At 35.3% G+C, this 20,024-nt stretch overlaps 1 protein-coding gene across 30 annotated transcripts in view; it reads right to left on the reverse strand.

The window, feature by feature from the left end:
• 5PtaseI (inositol polyphosphate-5-phosphatase A) overlaps positions 1-20,024 on the reverse strand; it is a 600,945-nt gene that overhangs the window by 544,867 nt on the left and 36,054 nt on the right. The window contains exon 1 of one of the 30 annotated variants that reach the window (XM_070113000.1): positions 9,555-9,576. The exons of the other annotated variants lie outside the window; for them this stretch is intronic. The gene's annotated coding sequence lies outside the window, so the exon portion shown is untranslated. Of the gene's footprint in view, positions 1-9,554; positions 9,577-20,024 lie in introns of those variants that run through there. 30 annotated transcript variants of the gene reach the window in all.

Raw genomic sequence — 20,024 nt, forward strand, 5'->3', positions numbered from 1 at the left:
GATTTTTCGGAAGAGGAAGCCAACAGTTTCGGTCAGACGCGGTTACTTGTGCTAGATATTTTGACTACCGCTATCGACAAATTCTTAAGCTTTTTAAAGATAACGCCGGCATTTTTGTAGAGCATTTTGTTACAAATTTCTACAGGAGAGTGGAGTTTCAACAGCGAGGTTCCCTGCTTGTACATGGCATGTATTGGCTTAATAATACTCCCAGGATCAACCTTCAAAATCCTCAGACATTCCCTGATGTCATTAGTTTTATTGACAATTATATTTCTACCGATGGTTCGATCAGCCACTTAGAAAATTATTTGGGTTATCAAAAGCATAACCACAGTCGGTCTTGTACTAAGGAAATAAGAGGACAAAAGTTTTGTCGTTTTGGTGTACCATATCCACCAATGCCTTCAACGCAAATACTGTTACCTCTCACAGAAACAAGTCAAAATTCAGAAAGACACAAGGAAAACTTTTTCAAAATTCAAAACGTTTAAAATTCAAATATGACTACAGAAGACATTTCTAATTTAAACGATTTTGAACACTTCCTGTCTGATATTAGAATAAATATGTCTTTTGATGACTATTTGTTAGCCCTTAGGTCAAGTTTAACATAACCCAAAACTTTTCTAAAAAGAAAATTACAGGATCGTTTTATAGACGCTTATAATCCTCTGATTTTGGAACTCTATAGAGCAAATATGGATATCCAATATATATGGATGCATATGCTTGGTGTTCATATAATTAATTATATTAACAAGTCTAACAGGGGAATTTCTAGGCTCTTTAATGAAACTATATCAGAGGTAAATGCTGGAAATTATACTGTTAAGCAAAAACTTAATCATATGGGTCACAAATTTATATCAGGCACAGAAATATCTGCACAAGAAGCAGTATATTGGGCTCCATCTTTCGGAAGCAAGTAATGCAGAAATATTTATAAATACCTCTCGACCTGAGGAACGTGTTCGAATGGTAAAACCTAGAGCGGAACTTCAGAACCTTCCTTCAGGTTCGACTGAAATATTCGTAGCCGATATTTTAGACCGTTATGTTCAAAGATCCGATCAGTTAGAAACTCTTTGTTTAGCTGATTTTGCATCTAGGAATAAATATTTTAAATCTAGTAGAAGAGCACAAGATAGTGATAATAAAGAAGAGAGGGAAGACGATAATTTACCAGAAAGCGGGGTTGTCATGCCTCTTAAAGACGGTAGCGGTTTTGTGAAAAAACGTACCAAACCTTGTATTATTCGGTATAGAAGGTTTAACCCAGATTTGAGCAGAGTTGAGTATTTCCGCGAAATGTTAATGCTTTACTATCCGGCGGAATGAACAGCAAGATCTCATTGAAAACGATAATGAGCAGACTTGCATACAACGGGACATTATAATATATTCAAAGCATAGTATTGCTTGCTCTATAGAATCAAAGGCTGTAAAGAAAATTTATTCAGGCCGCAAAGTTTTAGAAGCGGTTTTGTTTAAATGTTTCAATATTAATATTCTGGTTCTATATAGAAATTCCGCTTTCTCTGTCAGACAATTAAATGTAGAACTTCAGGAAGTCCTTACTTCTGAGTTACTTCTTCCAATCAAAATGTGATAATTATTGGATATTTTAACATTTGTTTAATGTCTACAGTGATTGCAATAAGAAATCTGCTCCAAGAAAAAAAATTTAGTTCCCTGCTTGGTGCAGAATATTCAACTACACCTGCCGGTACACAAATTGATTGGGCATTTTCAATCATGGATCCTTCCCGTGTAAATGCAATTACTTTTGAGACAGTACACAGCTATCATGACAGTATTTGTGTCTCTATTTCAAACTAAAGTTTTCAGACTTAGTGCAATAGTTCTTCATTTTTTTTCCAAATATAATCGAATTGGAATGGTATAGGAATTTTAAAAGTAGTTTTTAAGGCAATTTTAAGAAAAATATGTAAATAATCTAATTAAGAAAATTTAAATTATATATATAATTTGTTATTATATATGACATTATTGTATAAATGTATGATAGAAATTAAATAGTATAAGGAAAAAGAAATATAATTTAGATATATGTATAAGAATCTCTACAAAAATTTATGTTTAATATTATAAATATTATATACAAATTAATATAATAATATTATATCATTTTTAAAGTTGTTAATATTTATTATTTTTAAGCTAAAAATGTATAATAATATCGATATATTAAATAAAAAATGTTATTCATTGTCCAAAAACGATTTCTTTTCATACTTCTCAATACAGTTGTAATGCATTCTATATAAAATCAATTGTAAGCGTATACAAAAAGCACAAGAACGATTTCTCATAATTTGAGTAAATTTAGTTTACAAATTGCTCTAATTATTTTCACTGTGAGTGACAAGTAAATAACTAAGGCAACAGTTCCTACTTCTAATATTTAAAATATATAAAGAAGTCTCAAACGAATATACCATTTAACTTTGCGAGAGTATAAAATGTTCGGTTATATCCGAGCTTAGCCCTTCCTTACTTGTTAATAACTAATATTGTGCCATTGCAAAGCCGTGGGTGGTGGGTTCAAATTACGAATTCTAATAAACGGAACCCAACGTTCAGTTGTAAACGATAAATGATGTGGTGGCATACCCGAAATATGCAATATATTCAAAAATTCAGCTTCGTTGGTATCGCAAATAGCGTCGATACCCTAGTAAATTCGCAATGACAATGCAATAATATTCAATGCCACCCAATGCTTCATTGTACATTGGGTCACTGAATGACATCGCTTTCGGATTGTTAAATTAAAGTCCCAATTTAATGGCTATACACTTATCTTTATTCACAACACTCTAATTAAAACTGTGTTTGCTGTACAATCCGGCAGCTCTTAAATAGTAACTTTTTAACAAAAGTTCGCTACTAGAACATTCTGGCAACTACGATTTCGCTGTCCAGTTGCTTCTGGCAGTTTATCGTCGATTCTAATTTGTTCTGGTATTTGTGTTCGCCACACTGCCGTCTACTTAAGTCTGATCGGTACCAAACGCTGCTAGCCATTCCAGATGAACCACCTTCATTTCATCAATCGGTAGTCGAAGATCATTACCAAAATTTACCCTTGCTGGAGTCTGCCCCATTGTTTCATGTACAGCAGACCGATAAGCCATCAGGAACAAGGATATATGGGTATTCCAATCCTTTTGATACTTTTACATAACTTTCCTCAAATGTTCTTCCAAAGTTCGATTGAATCGTTCTACCATGCCATCGGACTGTGGATGTAGTGCAGTTGTACGGGTTTTCCGGATACCCAGCTCCTAGCACATCTCCTGTATTAGAGATGATTCAAAATTTCTCCCTTGGTCAGAATGTAATTCTATTGGGACACCATATCTCGATACCCAATTGTTGATGAATACATCCGCTACTGTTCCTGCCTCTTGGTTAGGAATTGCGTATACCTCCGGGCATTTGCTGAAATAGTCCTTGACTACTAAAATATATCTGGAAATGGACCAGCTACATCCATGGCTACTCGCTCAAACGGCGCACCTGAATTGTACTACTTCATCTGACCATGACTTCTGAACCTTGTGGTGGCGATCCATTCTGTAACTGATTGACGACAACCAACCCAATAAAATCTTTGTTTTAATTTCTCCAAGGTTTTAGTTATACCCATGTGTCCTCCACTTGAACCGTTGTGCAGCTCCTTGAGAACTTCAGGAATTCTTACTTTTGGAAGAATCATCAGAGCTCGTGAACTTTGCCAATCTTCGCTTTCCCATACGCGATGCAAGCAGCCAGACACTAACTTCAAACTATTCCATTGTGCCCAATAAACCTTTGCGACTGGGCTTTCTGCAGATATTTTTTCTCTCGTTTTACGTTTATTCATCTCCAATCCGTGTATTACACTTTTGAAATCTGGGTTCTTGAATGCTGCATGATCTATCCTCTCCCAAAATCTCTGGCCATAAAGGTACTTATGAAAATGTTTGATGCACTTCACCAACGCCAGTAATTCCCTCCGAGTAACACAATAATTTCTCTCTGGCTTGCTTATGGTCTGGCTGTAATACGCAACCACTTTCTCATGCCCATCAATGACTTGTGATAGAACGCCTCCTAATGCAAATCCACTAGCATCCGTATCCAAAATAAACGTTGATCGTGGGACCGGGTATGCTAACCGTTTCTTCAGAGTTTTGAAAGCCACTTCCTGTTCTTTATTCCATTCAAAAACTCTGTTCTTTCTCGTGAGTTCATGGAGGCTACTAGCTACGCTGGCAAAATTTGGAACGTATCGTCTATAATAAGTACACAGTCCAAGGAAACTCCGCAATTCATGTAAATTTTTAGGAGCGGGCCAATCTCTTACTGCCTCGATCTTTTCATTAGCTGTGCAAATGCCCTACGTTGTCACTTTTTGTCCTAAGTAGCTTACTTACTTTTTAAAAAGGGAACACTTCTTTGGACTCAGATTCAGACCAGCGCTAGCTATCCGTTGAAAAACCTATTCCCAGTTCTTAAGGTGTTCATCGAAGCTTTTACTCAACTCGATGATATCGTCGAAGTATACGAAACAGGTCTTCCAGTGTAATCCTTTTAATACCTGGTGAAATTTTTCTCTGTCTTCTTTTCTCTGTCTTCTTCGCTTACCTCCACTTGCCAATAATCACTTTTTAAATCAAGTGTTGATAACGAGTCCAGTGTGTCATCGATTCTAGGTAGTGGATAACTGTCTTTCTTCGTTACATCATTCAACCTGCTATAGTCCACACAAAATCTCATGTGGCCATATTTCTTCTTCACAAGTACTACAGGTATGCTCCACGGACTCTCTGACGGTTCGATAACGCCGCTTTCGCTCATTTCACGTATGGTCTGGCTTACAACTTCAGGTTTTGCTAAAGGAACGCTCCGAGGAGCCTGGCGGATTGGTCTTGCATCACCTGTGTTAATAAAATGTTTCACAACTTTGGTTCTTCCTGGTTTGGCATCGTCTTTATCAAATATGGATTAGTATCTGAGAAGAAGTTGTTTAGCCGTAGTTTGATAGTTTGCCTCTAGTTCCTCAGTCCATGCGTTAATTTCGCTCGATATATCGTTTTCGCCCATGAAATCTTTCTCAAGACCTATTTCGCAATTTATCACGGCCTCAATCTCTTGACACTGCCCTAATACAGTTCCTTTGGAGAGTTCGGTACTTGCACTCATTAAGTACTTTTACTGGAACGCGTCTATATTGTCTTGTCATAGCCAGGGTTTTGCCTACAAGTAAGTTTGGTGTAGATCCCTTTGTGACCTCAACAATCCACTACTTGTTTGGCTCATAGTCTCCATCTATTTCTGCCAAAATAACTGCTTCTGATGTTGGTGGAATCTAGTGGCTCTCTGTTGTTATCACTCGTCTAGCGTTGTACTTACTATCGTAACCGAACATAAGTGGTACTTCCATATTTCTGTAGGACATAATCCTGTTTTTTATGTCAATTTTGATTCCTTGAGTCGCTAGAAAGTCTACTCCACTTATGACTTCCTCAACGATATCTGCCACTATAAAATTGTGTAACACGGTTGCCTTTCCAATTACGCTCTCACACGTTACCTTTGCGAGAACTAGGGTATCTTCTCCAGTTGCAGTACGAAACTTTGCCCCAGCTAACGGTCTCACTTCTTTCTCAACCAGATGAGATGGAATAATGGAATGTGATGCGGCCGTATCCACAGTCAGTATGCGCTTTTTACCGTCTACACATCCACTAACGGTAAAGTTATTTGTATTCCTGCTTATTTATGAAATGGAGATTACAGGGCATTTGCTTGCGGGAGCCAGCACGTGCCCTTTGCGGTTGGCTCGCTTTAGTTTTAACGATTGGTTTGATTTGACATTTGCTTAATCTTCCTCAGCTTTGCGTTTACGTCCAACTGGATTATTGCGTGCAATATGGCCACTTTTTCCGCGTTTGAAGCATTTAAGCACACCATCATTTTTCTTATGCGCTTCCGTAGATTTTTCCAGTGCTTTCTGCATGTTGTCAATTTTTTCAAGTAATTGGTTCACCCAAGTGTGTTCCTCTATTTCTACTTTGTGAGCTTTAAATGTTTGATTGCAAAGCAGAGATGCAGTTTCCTGTGTCATAGCATGCGAAACGGTTTCTGTAAACGTCAATTTTGGACATGCTAATGCAGCGAACCGTGTAGTGTTATCTCGTATTCCATTGACGAAGGTCTGAATTTTCATGTCCTCAATGTATTTCATGGATTTATGTGCACAAGCTAAGTGAGCTAACCTCTCAATCTCTGTAGAAAACTCCTGCAGAAACCCCTTTTTCTTTCTGGCGGCGCCTGGCAGTTTGGAATGGTCTGTAATATCTCCGCTGCAGATCCTTTTAATGTAACGAAAAATTCAATTTTTTCTTCTATTTTTGTTGTCTCTTCCTCTAATTACACGTGAAAGACATATTCTTCAACATTAATGTTTTCCGCCTCCATGGCCTCTCTCAACCGTGATTTTAATTCAGTTTTTAATCCATTTGTCGCCAAACCACGTTGCTCCAGCTCTTTTTTCAGTTGTGGAGTCTTCAGATCGTTAAACTTGGCCATTTTCAAATAATTATCTCCTTGGGAATTTATTTGACAATCCCACTTCTGACACCAATTGTAACGGATTTCTCGATAATTCGTCTACCTGTAACTCACTCTTGAGTTCGATCAGTGGATTGTTAAATTAAAATCCCAATTTAATAGCTATACACTTATCTTTATTCCAACAATTTAACACTTATTGCTCGATATTCGAGTTTACAACTAATTGCTTACAGCTTATGTGCAAAAACATTCGCACGATTACACAATTCAAAAAATTCGATGAGCATAGCTTTTGCTGAATTTATAAAACTATCAAGAGCTGTTTCGCGTTGCTCCAGCTTTTTTTTCAGTTGCGGAATCTTCAGATCGTTAAACTTGGCTATTTTCAAATAATTATCTCCACAGACAAAAAATTCGCGTTTTCATAGATGAAAGAGGTTTTCACGCGAAAACTTGTGTTTTCATCCATACAAAATCTGTCAAACGAAAACGCAGTTTTCGCTGAAAACCCCTTGAAAAGTTACATTCCACTCATTATAATCGGTGCCTGCTCTAGTTTAATCGATATTATTAGAATACATATTTTGCCAGCCCTAAATGTCAGTTGACAATTTGTTTACATTCCATAATTGGCCTAAACGTACCCTTCAAGAAACTGCTGATGGGTTCACCAATACACTCACATTTGCTATGCCAATACTGTTAATTTACATTTGCATTTCAGAACTATCCACTGATTGGAGAAAGACGTACGCAGTGCTACTGACAGGAGGAGATGGCATCAAGTGAAAATTTATTTTTATATTTTCATATTTTATTATATTTTTTGTTGCATTCCTTTTTATATTTAAGTATATTAATATAACTAATTTTGATTAAAAGTTTGAAATTTATTAAAGAAATAAAAATTATATTATATACTGCGCAAAACGATTTTTCACTTCTGATAGCCTTTCAGTCATAACTGACAATTTTCAGCAATGACTCAGAAAAAGACAAGAGAGTGAGCATTATAGATATATAGTGAATCAATTCCGAATACCCATGTGTTAAAGAGACACATAAGTTTGTTTACATCAGTTTTTGCACAAGACTCTTAAGAAAAGGATAGAAACTTTGTTCTGCGCGCTGATAAAATTTTTTCAGCTATGACTGTCATATTACCCATCAGATGACCGTCAGTGTTCTTGTAGGGTACATAACAAATGTAAACAAATATATGTGTGAACTGTCAATGAAAACTCATCGAAAACACAATGTCGGTCAGAACGACTTGATTCACTTTTGTTTGAGCGCTCGTCAAATATGGACATTAGCAAATAGAAAAAAACTATATTTTACAGTTGTTCTTCGACAAGCCGAAAATGCAAGCCAGGCTGCTGAAAATGTGCTCAGGCCCATAGAAGAAAACGAATAATGATGTGAGGGCGATGATCCCGTCCTTTTTGTTGGTTGGTGGTGTGAGGCGTCCTCGTGTGTGGTGATATTCAGCGTGTGGTGACATCCTGTATGGGGTTCTCAGGAGTGGTGTATATTATTAGGGTGTGCTTGGTTGGTGTATACATATATGCGAGGGGGAGGCTTAGCTCATTTAACCAATAATTAAAGCATTAAATTTCGTGTTATGGATTTATTTTTGCTACACCAATATAAAATTCGCTATGTGAATGAAATTAACTTGACTTGATGAGAATAAAATAAGCCGACTTATTTTTATTTCTACTCCGTGATGTTTGCTGGTTGAAAAGTGACAGCGGGAAACACCTGGCGGGGATAACTGATTGGTTAATAGAACTATAATAAATGAAAATTATAGTATACTTCAACTATTATATTCGATTGCCTCTAGATGGAATAGAATAAGATAAAAATGGCAATTACAAATCAGGAATTCATGAAAATTTGGAAGGTGTGAAAATTTGGAATTGCATATATTTTCCAAGGTTGAATCGTGAAAAAATAAAAACAAAAAAATATAAGTGTACAAAAAATAGATGTTAGCCGATTCTCAGATTTTTCCTATAAGCACACATAATTTCAACAAAATCGGTCCAGCCGTTTCGAAGGAGATTGACAACAAACACCGTGACATGTTAGTTTTATATATTAGATGTATTATATTCTTTCCATCATTAGTAAAATTTTTAACATAATCTCTGAATTTAATGCAAATATACTATAAATTAATAAAACAATTAATAGTAAAGCCTATCAATCTGACTCCATCCATCATTGCATTTGTAAATGTCAAAAAGTAACTTTATTTGTGATGCGCGATTTTCTTTAACACTGCGCACAGACTACCGGGCTAATACGTTTCAAAACATAGTGCAATGTCAGAAATATTTCGGATGCATTACAGAACATTTGAAGTGACTTCCCTCCTAAAGGTAGGTATTCAATGGGATAGTCTGGACTCTGGGGATGATGTGGCTGCCCTTTTTTCACGTTGTACAACAAACATTTTTTTACCACTAAAGCAGAATGCTTCATGTCGTTATCCTGACAGTAGCCACCATTTAAATAGAGTTTAGCTGATGACGGAACGAAATTACTTTTTAATATTGCCAAATTCCATTCTTTCCTTATTCGATCAAAACAAGGCTCCCAGTACACACCTTTTGCTGCCATTTCGCAACACACCACACAATGCAGCGTCCTCCAAGCTGCTAATCTTATTGAATTTTCCTTCGGATTAGCGAAACCGGATTCCAGCCGGGGCGTGCAAATTTTTTGGGCGTTCCACTACCATTAAGTCTTTCAATTTCGCCAGTCTTTTTGAATTTTTGAATTTAGCAAGAATTTACTGAACAATTGTATGTGTGGTTTTTTTTTAATATTGCCTATTTCGAGAAAACTTTGGTTTTGTTTTGCCAAATTTCACTACCTGTGCTTGTAAATCTTGAAATGTTTGTTTATTCACAATTTTTTCTTCAAAAACTACAATCGCAAAAAATTTCACTTACCAAATAATACATTTTGACCATACACAAATAACACCAGACAAAAACAAACAGTTATCATACTTAATTTACAGTGGAGCCAACGAAAGTGTGCAAGTTTTTTTTTTGCCGCTCAAAAAGAGATTTTTTATTTTTTTGTTTGCAATCGTTGACATCAAAATTTAATTATTGTTTAAAGTTTTATAAAAAAAAAATACATATTATTCTAATATCATTATTCTTGGTTGTAGCTTAAAAGCTGAAATAGTTTAAGAGAAACGTCCTTTCAAAGTCAAAATATATCTCGTGTAAGTTTTTTTTTGGGTTCACTGTATATACATACATAAAGCAGCAAGAGACTTATAGTTTTCGAGATATTCGCGCTTTATGTCCGAAAATTCACAAAGCAAAGTATGTGACTTTTCTATGTATTCTGAATTTTAAACTTATATTATTCAATATTATATCCACTAACACATCTCTAAATAGTTTTTAGACATTTTTTTCATCATTAATTGTGCATACATTGTTTAAAATCGTAATCAAAGTTTTCTCAAACTTGACTTATTTACCAACAAAAAGGTTATTGTTATAAAAAATTGTATACCCTCGATGACATTATTAGTCGATCCAACACAGGAGTGTTCATAGTTCTTTCGCGTCGAACTACTTTTTGCATTGGAGACATTCGGCCGCTCTTCAAAAAAGTAAGTCTGCTCTATCCAACAAAGGGTTGTTCAGGTTTCTATCGATTCGCACTACTTTTTGCTTTGGCAGTCTTCGGCGGCTCTTCGATTAAAATAACTCTGATCTATCTAACACCGGGATTTAAGAAGAGAAAGGAATTTCTGAAAGAATTTGCGTTACTCATCAACGATTATGAATTTTGTACTGACGGTATAATCCTTTTTTTTATTTATTTTTATTCGTTAGCAAAATATATGGTAACACCTTTGTTTGTTTGCATATAACAATTGTGGTGTTAGCGACAGCGGATATTTTGAGGTGTGTTTTGATATTTCGAGCAACTTTACGTTCAGCCTGGGCGTGCAAATTTTTTCGAGCGCTCCACTACCATCAAGTCTTCCAACTCCATCAGTCTTTTTGAATTTAGCAATAATGTTTATTTTGAGAGTACTTTTGTTCTATTGCCAATGTTTGACAAGCTGAGCATGTAATTCTTGAGATGTTAGTTTATTCACCATTATTTCTTCAAAAACTACAACCGCACAAAAGAAATACGCTTACTAAATAATATATTTTGACCATACTCAAGCAATACCAGACAAAAATAACGGTGCCTACATTTTAGCTCATTTAAAGTGTTGACAACGAAAGTGTACAAGTTTTTTTTTACTACTCAAGCGGGAGATATTTGAGGTTGCAGCATAAAAGCTAAAGTAGTTTAAGAGATAAGTCCCTCCAAAGTCAAGTTCATCTCTCTGTTCAAGTTTTGTTTTTTTTGGTTCACTGTACATCGCAATTGACGTCAGCGAAGCCGCCCCTTTACTAACAAAATTACATTTCAAGTTCCTACGTAACAATACATATGTGTATGTATATATATCGACTTTTTTAATGATCTTCAGGAAAGAAACTATTTTAATACCTAACTACATTATAAATCTAAATTGTAAAATATACATCAACATAGATATACATTTCATTAGATAAAAATATATAGTTTTCTGCATATATGTATAGTGAAATTACTTATTTAAATTAATTAACCCCCACCACAAATTGTAGAGAATGATTTTTCAATCAAAATACTATTATCTACCGCAAGCTCATCGACAGCATATTTTCTACCTATTTTATCTAGCATTAAATAATATTTTTGATATTATATAATATTATGTTAATGTACATGCAAAGTATGTATGTTGTCTGTACAAATGTATCCGTAAATTTCGTACACTCATAGCACTTATAATGTTATATATTGTAACGGATTTCTCGATACATCGTATACCTTGTAACTCACTATTGAGTTCGATTACTGGATTGTTAAAAAATAAGTCCAAATTTAATGGCTATACACTTATCTTTATTTCTAATTCCAACAACTTAACACTTATTGCTCGTTATTCGAGCTTACTACTTCTTGCTTATGTTTCAATTGCTCTTAACACGACAACATTCTAACTAGAACTGTGTTTGCTGCACAATCCGGCAGCCCTTATTTAGTAAATCTTTAACAAAACATTGCTTCTAGAACATTCTGGCAACTACGAATTCACTGTATAGTTGCTTCTGGCAATTTATCGTCGATTTGATTTGTTCTATCATCCGTGTTCGTCACAATATACTTCCAGTTGTGCTAGATTATTGAAGCATTGTATAAATCTACAAGTAACCAATCCTAAGATTTTTACTAATCCACACGCAAAAATTGGCCACTTGGTACGGGTTGCCTCAAAAATTATACTACTACAGTCACACTTGGTACAGGTTGCCTACTAATATTCTACTACTAAAACGTCCAAATGACTCAAATCTGCTATAGTGTGTTGCCGTGTTTTGTTTTACAATTTATAACTTTAAGTATGTTTTTATTACATATTCAAATACTTTTCGATAATTTAAATTCCTAAAGATTAAATTTACATTTAATAAGTATACCGCTGTGGGTGATTTAGAATATTTGAAAAATATTATTTATTGATCGGTTCATTGCTCCGCTCACTGGGTACAAAATCTTTTAAACCAAAATAAAAGTTTGAACAATTAATAGATTAAAAATATATATATATTTTTTTTTGTTATTAAATCATATTTTTTCGTTTAAAAAACTTTCTTTTTTTAAAATAATTCAAGAAACAAAAGCCACAAAGTTCATTGTAATTTTAAAAACAATTAACTTAAACGGAAAATGTCTCCGCTCATCAAAAAGAACACAAGAATAGCAACGAAATTTTAGAACTTCTGCTAGACGTTTAGGCATGGAATGTACTAATTTCCTCGTATCTTCAGTCGACATTTTACTCCATTCATCCAATATCGGTCTTGAGCATTTCTTTGGTGGTAATCGTATGTGTACGAATTCTGCGCTCCAATACAGCCCATAAATGCTCAATTGGATTGAGGTCAGGTTATTAAGGAGGCTGCTGGAGCATTGTGAAGAAGTCAAAGGCGAACAAGTTCCGTTGTATGCTTAGGGTCATTGTCCTGTTGGAAACAAAACACGTTTGGCAATCCTAATTTGTCAGCATTTTGCTTCATTTGTCGTTTTAAAATATTTAGATAATCAAATTTATTCATTATATTTTCGATAAACTCAATGCCACCAACTCCACTTGCTGCCATACACCCCCACAATATAACTCCACTGCACTATGCTTTACGGTTGAAGTAAGATTTCGTGCTTCAAAGGCTGTACCAGTTTTTCGCCACACCATCTGTCTTCCTTTCATTCCAAATATACAATATTTGGTGTCATCCGACCATAAAACCGATTGCTAAAAAGATATTGGCTTGGTTTGCGAATGCAATGCGCTTCATACGATTTTTTAAGGAAATTAATGGCTTTTTGCGTGCCAGTCGCCCATGATAACCAGCCATTTTTAACATTTTTCTTGCTGTCTTGCTGCATATTAATTTCTTAAATTGTAGTTATACATCTGCTGCTATTTGGGAAGCGGTTAAACGCGGATTACCCTTTACAAGAGATACAACTTTGCGTGTTTCTCGACCAGTCAATATTCTCGGACGTCCAGATTGAGGCTTTGAAGTAATAATTCCCGTTGTTTTGAAAGTCTGGATGACGCATCGAACTGATGACTCCGCTCTGTCCAATGTCACGAAAGCTTTTACCGTCCTCCCCGCTCATCAGCACTTAATTCTTTGCCTTTTGCATTAATTTTGACTACCGCTAAATAATTCGAAAAATTTACGCACAAATTGCAGATGTTCTTTTGATTATCTTAATCTGTATTATTGACAATAACGAACAAAAAATTAACAGGTCTTAAACACGTTGAAACTACAATAAACTAATGTAACAAGCATAGAGCGAATACTTTTTATGCTTATTCTGTATTAGTAGAATGCAAAAAACGCCGAGACTTTTTCTTCCAAGTAGATTGTTTTAGAACTATAAACATTATATGGGTGAATATAGGTCTCCTGGGGAACCGAACACCCAAAAAAGATCAGTAACGCGCCTATATTGCAACATTCTTGAAAGTTTTCATTGAATTCAGCATTACAAATACATGTTCACAAACAAGTTGTTAAACTGTATTCCTTTTATTTACATCTCTGTGTCTAAAAAAGGCAGATTCGATCAGGTGATATCAGCTGTGTCACAAACGCTGATTCTTTGGTTACTTGTGGGCTTATACAATGACTGAATAGTGGAGTGCTTTACTACTACGTTATTGTATAATCTGCTAATATATGAAATGCTCGTGTCACGGTGTTTGATATCGAAACGGCTGGACCGATTTTGATGAAATTTGGTGTGTTTATCGGAAAGGTCTGAGATTCGGCCAACATATATTTTTTATACCCCTAAATAATTAGTCCACCCCAAATATTATTTATTTATATTTTTGTGTTTTTTTTTCACGATTCAGCTTTGAAAAATACATATGTACAATTCCAAATTTTCACACCTTCCAAATTTTCATCAATCCCTGATTTTTAATCGCGATTTTTATCTTTTTCTTTTCCATCCACAGGCAATCGAATATAATAATTGTAGTATACTATAATTTTCATGTAGTATAGTTCTATCAACCAATCAGTTATCCCCGCCAGGTGTTTCCCGCTGTCACTTCTCAACCAGCAAACATTACGGAGTAGGAATAAAAATAAGTCGGCTTATTTTATTCTCATCAAGCGCATCTTGAAAAAAGCGAAAGCCATTCACGAGCGAAACAGCTGTTGATAGTGTCATAAATTCACTTAAAAGTGAATGTGAAGTATGCTCATCGAATTTTTTGAACTGTGTAATCGTGCGAATGTTTTAGGGCCTTTGCACAAACACTCATATCAAAAAGTGGCACGCTATTTTATATTTGATCAATCGGAAAAATGGATGCCCCGCAAGCAAGGCACACCATTCGATGCATGCCCCGGTTTGTTCAAATCAAATAATTTGGGTCGAGTATATATAGGCAATCCAGGGCAGACTGATTGATTTTATCTGCGACTGTTGTTGGTTAATGTCACCAGACCATTAACATTTTAAGATATACGTAAAGTAAATGGGCAACAGTATCAAACGTATAAAATGCATGCCTTGCACTAAGCTTGCTAGAAGATGACAATCAGTGACAGTATGCTAGCTGAAATAGCATTTATTGCACAGACAAACAAATTCGTCTATTTTTTCCTATAGTACCAACGACATGTTTTCTGCCCCGACCACAAATGATATGGCTAATCAAAAAGATTCGATGACTGATGATAACATATTGTATCGACATCGTAGAAGGTCCAACGATCTAGCGATTTCGTTCAGTGACGCAATGTACAATGAAGCATTGAGTGGTATTGAGGATCATTGATTGGCATTGCGAATTTACCAATCAGTCAAATGGGTATGAGTTCTCAAATCGAAATGCATATGATTTAATCGACACAGATAGAAATCGTGAAATGAAGTATGATACTATCCATTCTTCCACTACTAAATGATGATCGAAAAAACAAGAGACATGCTTTTTTTGTTTTTAGAACTGGCAAAATATTCCTTATTTCGCTACTTCTTGCTGAGATACATCGCAACAACTTTATTAGATGGAGGCAGAACAGCTCATTTAGCATTTCACCTATTAAACATTCAAATACATTCATATATGAAAATACTGTATGCATAAAATTACCAACGGATTTCTGCACAATCCTCAACTCACAAAATACTCTCATCGACAATATATTTCTCACAAGCCTAACGTTATTTGTTAGCGAATTAGATTTAGGTACAGCAAGTTTTTCCAACACACATCTTTATTTGGCATGTTCACGCGTAAGCAAACCATCCAGTTTCCTTGCATCCGCTAAACACAGACTGACCAAAACTATTGCACACTCCATTGAGATACTCGTTTGAGATTTCTTTGTGGATTGGCTGATATTTTCGGTAGAAGGTCAACTATAGGCACTGGGGTCCACATATTTAGTACTTAGGGGCTTGAACAGTTTTGGTTCGATTTAGACAATTTTTGGCCACAAGGTGGCATACTTCAAACGTATTATTCACGCAAAGTTTTACCCCAATATAATCATTGTTGCTTGATATGCATAGTGGAAAGTGAAAGAATCAGATGGAATTGAAAATGGTGTTATATGGGAAATAGGCGTGGTTGTAGTCCGATTTCGCCCATTTTCGCACTATAACATAGAAATATGAAAAGAATGTTATGTACCAAATTTGGTTGAAATCGGTTAAGCAGATCTCAAGATATGGGTTTTCACCTAAACGTGGGCTGTGCTATGCCCACTGTCTAATTTTGAACGCGGTGCCTATAAAGCTATCTCATACCATCCCAGGGATAAAATTTAATGTCTCTGGCGTGTTTAGTGCTTGATTTATCGCGCTTTTAGAAGTTTTTAACAGTACCGTTATATGGAGAGTGGGCGGAGTTGCCACCCGATTTCAACTATTTTCACACCGTCAATAAAAGTGCTAAAAAAATTTGCTTCCAGTGAATTTTGTTATTATAGCATCAGCGGTTTAGATATGCACATTAAACCTATTAGAGGCGGGACCACGCCCACTTTTTAAAAAAAAATTTTAACTGCGGATGCCCCTCCCTAATGTGATCCTGTGTACCAAATAACAGTCTTGTATCTTATTGCGGAGCTTAGTTATGGCAATTTTTAATGGCGTTTTGTGGGCGTGGCAGTGGTCTGATTACGCCCATCTGCAATACCAACCGTCTCACGATACCAAAAAACATTTCTACCAAGTTTCATAAAGATATCTCAATTTTTACTAAAGTTACAGCTTGCAGGGACGGACAGACGGACGGACGGTCCGACAGTCGCCCGGATTTCAACTCGTCTCTTCATCCTGATCATTTATATTATATATATATAACCCTATATCTAACTCGATTAGTTTTAGGTGATACAAACAACCGTTAGGTGAACAAAACTATTATACTCTGTAGCAACAGGTTGCGAGAGTATAAAAACTACGTATGTTAATGGCAAACAATATTTGCCGGGTCAGCTAGTATATAACAACCTACGGTATATACTGTGCTTAACATATCATCACACAAATATGTATACACGTCCGCAAAAGTTGTACACCGGTAACATGAAATAAAAAACACAATGATTAAATCATCCTGAAAGCAGAGCAGGGCATATGATCTAACCCTAATGGCCTGACCCAAATAGTAAATCGTGAATATAACGATTTTTTTTTAAATTTGGTAAGCCGTACAATATTAATTAATTATGCCTGGCCTAGGTAAAAGGTCTGTTGCAAACACAAAGTACAGAAAGTCGCGCTAATTTCAGATTAGCTCCTAAAATCCGTCTGAATGAGCAGAATAACGATACTCTTCAACGTAGAAATAGGCATCAGTAACCTGCTAAACAAAGCATAAATACTTTTGAGCTTAGAACTAGATGTCAAAATACAAAAATTCGCTTAGAAAATAAGAAACTGCTGTACTATTACTGTTCTTTATAGAACTAGCTGTCAAAATTCTGAAATTCGATCAGAGAAGCAAAGTAGGTTACTCGAGCACGTTTCATGCAGGATCAAATCCCGAAGTAAGGAGAAAGTAACATTATAGAGAGATACAACGTTGACAGGAGAGGTACATGGGAAAAAATGGTGAATCAGAGACATCGTCGATAAACTCAGAGCCACCTTAAGGGGGTCATTCCTCGTGACGGCCTGTATTTTAGGGATTTTTCATAATTTTTTTTACGACCAGTTAATAAATAGAGCTTTAAGTTTATTATCATTTATTAACATATATTTCGGCATTATAAATATAATATAAATTTTGTGCTAAAAATATTGTGTAGAACATGTGTTACAGTGTTCTGAACACCCCCGCCTCGAAAAAATGGGCTCGCTTTTCCTCCACGATTCCGGCTGATTGGCTTATCCGAAACAAAAAAAATTAAAGGCGCTCTAATCTGTAATCTTAAATGCACGGAATGAAGTAGTATCAAATGAATATACCAAAAATTTGACTTTTGGTTGATATTTAACAAAAAAAAATCGAATTTTGCGTTTTGTTTTTTGCTATAATTTTTTTTGGGAATTTTTGATTGATAATCGTTCATTCCATCCGGTTACATGTGCTAAGTGTAATTTCAAGCCATTCGGTCAAGCCATTCACTCCAGTTTTTGAATACGATGAAAGAAAGTTTAAAAAACACTGTTTTGAGAAAAACGCGCTTAAAGTTTCAATTCGCTTAGAACCGCTCTGAACAGGTCCTTCTTCTAACTGCTATATTTTTAAAACATCGCCGAATATTCTAAGCATGTTAGGAATGCCATTTATGAAATAAAAAATTAATATAAATTTTTCAGCCGCCTAATAGAGATAACCTGGTCAATACACAAATTGAAAAGGACTGAAAACGAATAAGATTAATGAGACAAAATAATATTGTCAAAATTTATTACAGTAGAATTTTAACCGATTTTCCAAATATTTTTATTCAAAATACAAAAAGGAGTCCTACCAAAATATAAATTTAAACCGAAATATGTACTTAAACATTGCTCAAGGTCTCCCGAATGCTGCTATGCCTTCATTTTGATGCAAAAATTTCCTTCTGAAAATGAAAATTACAATTTTCGTTCAACTTGCAAAAATACAAGAGCCAAAAAATATTCCGAAGATACGTTTATCGAAAAGTCTAGACTTTCCTGATATACCGGATTGTTTAATAAATTTAAACCTAATCGAAGAACGGTTATAAATGTCTGGATTACCTTTTAAGACCATTCGTGTTTTGAGATGTTAAGGGCAAAGTGCACTTAAATTCGCAGTTGTTAATATGCCCATTTTTATCTCGGACTTTCGATCCAACTCATGTGAAACAAAGCGTCTGAAATACATTCACTATTATATAACTCATATAAACAATACGACCTGGGAAAGTTATGGAAGTTTTGCAATTCTTAGTGAATACTCCTCTGAATTGTGAGCAGTATATACATATTAATAAAAACTGTATTTCAGGATTTGATGATCAAAAAGAAGTTCCTTATAATACAGCCGCAGATGACAGAAAGTTTAATCTCTTAAGGCGGAACAGACAAACAGATATTGTCTTCGAGCTCCTCGAGTGTTGCTGCTTGATTGGTGTAAGCCTTTGAAGGCCAGAAATAGGTCTCATCTGAGGAAATGATTTTTCGATGGAAAAATACAATAGCCACCCGAGAACGTGACTTTGCCATATAATCTAGGAAGATTTCCAAGCGTTGTACCAAAGTGAAACGTGACATGATGAAATGACAAACCTTAATGAAAACACTGACAAAATTTTACACAAATCTGTAAACAAACATGGCCGCCACGATCTGTCAAAATCAAGTCATCTCTATTGATAGACGTTGTACTTCAGGATAATAACGCAGAAAAGTTATCATTTGGAACAATAAATGTATGTCGGGCAGAAAAGCACATGCTCTGAATTATATAATAATATAGTGCGTTTTGAAGAGCTTGTACCATTTTAAAGTTGTTCTACGATTATAAAAGATTCGAATTTCAGCAAATTAAGAAAAGTTCACTAATTTACTTTCGAAAGTTTTTAGGTCGCAACTGAGTTACGGACCAAAATCTTTTAAACGAAAACTTTGTTAAAAACTTGATTCAGCATGAAATGTTTGGAACTGGAAGAAGAAGTCAACAACTTTTCAAACCGCTTTATTGTGCAAGATATTGTGACGATCATGGTTGATAGAACAAAATCGAACCGACAATAAATTGCCAGAAACAACTCGACAGCGAATTCGTAGTTGCCAGAATGTTCTAGAGGCAAGGTTTTAATAAAGATATACTATATAAGGGCTGTCGAATAACGAGCAATAAGTTGTTGGAATTAAAAATAAAAATAAGTGTATAGCCATTAAATTGGGACTTTTATTTAACAATCCAGTGATCGAACTCAAGAGTGAGTTACAAGGTAGACGATTTATAGAGAAATCCGTTACAATATTTTGATTATCGCTCTCGATAAATCCTTAAGATTTTTTTCTAGAATTCAAAATTCAATGAGTAATTCCTCTCGACCTGAGGAACGTGTTTAAATGATAAACCATAAAGCGGATCTTCGGAGCCTTCCTTTATTTTCGACTGAAATATTCGTAGCTGGTATTTCGGACCGTTATGTTCAGCAATACAATCAGTTAGAAACTATTTGCTTAGTTCAATGTTCAAATTTGTTAGATTCGTCTTGGTACTACGAGGGGCTCTCCCCAGGGCGGGGTATAACCATGCATTGTGGTGAGGTCCCACACCATAAAGGAGCTGCACGGAGGAAAAAGTGAGTAAAGAA

Source organism: Bactrocera oleae, chromosome 2 (assembly GCF_042242935.1).
Source record: "Bactrocera oleae isolate idBacOlea1 chromosome 2, idBacOlea1, whole genome shotgun sequence".
Classification (NCBI taxonomy): Eukaryota; Metazoa; Arthropoda; class Insecta; order Diptera; family Tephritidae; genus Bactrocera; species Bactrocera oleae.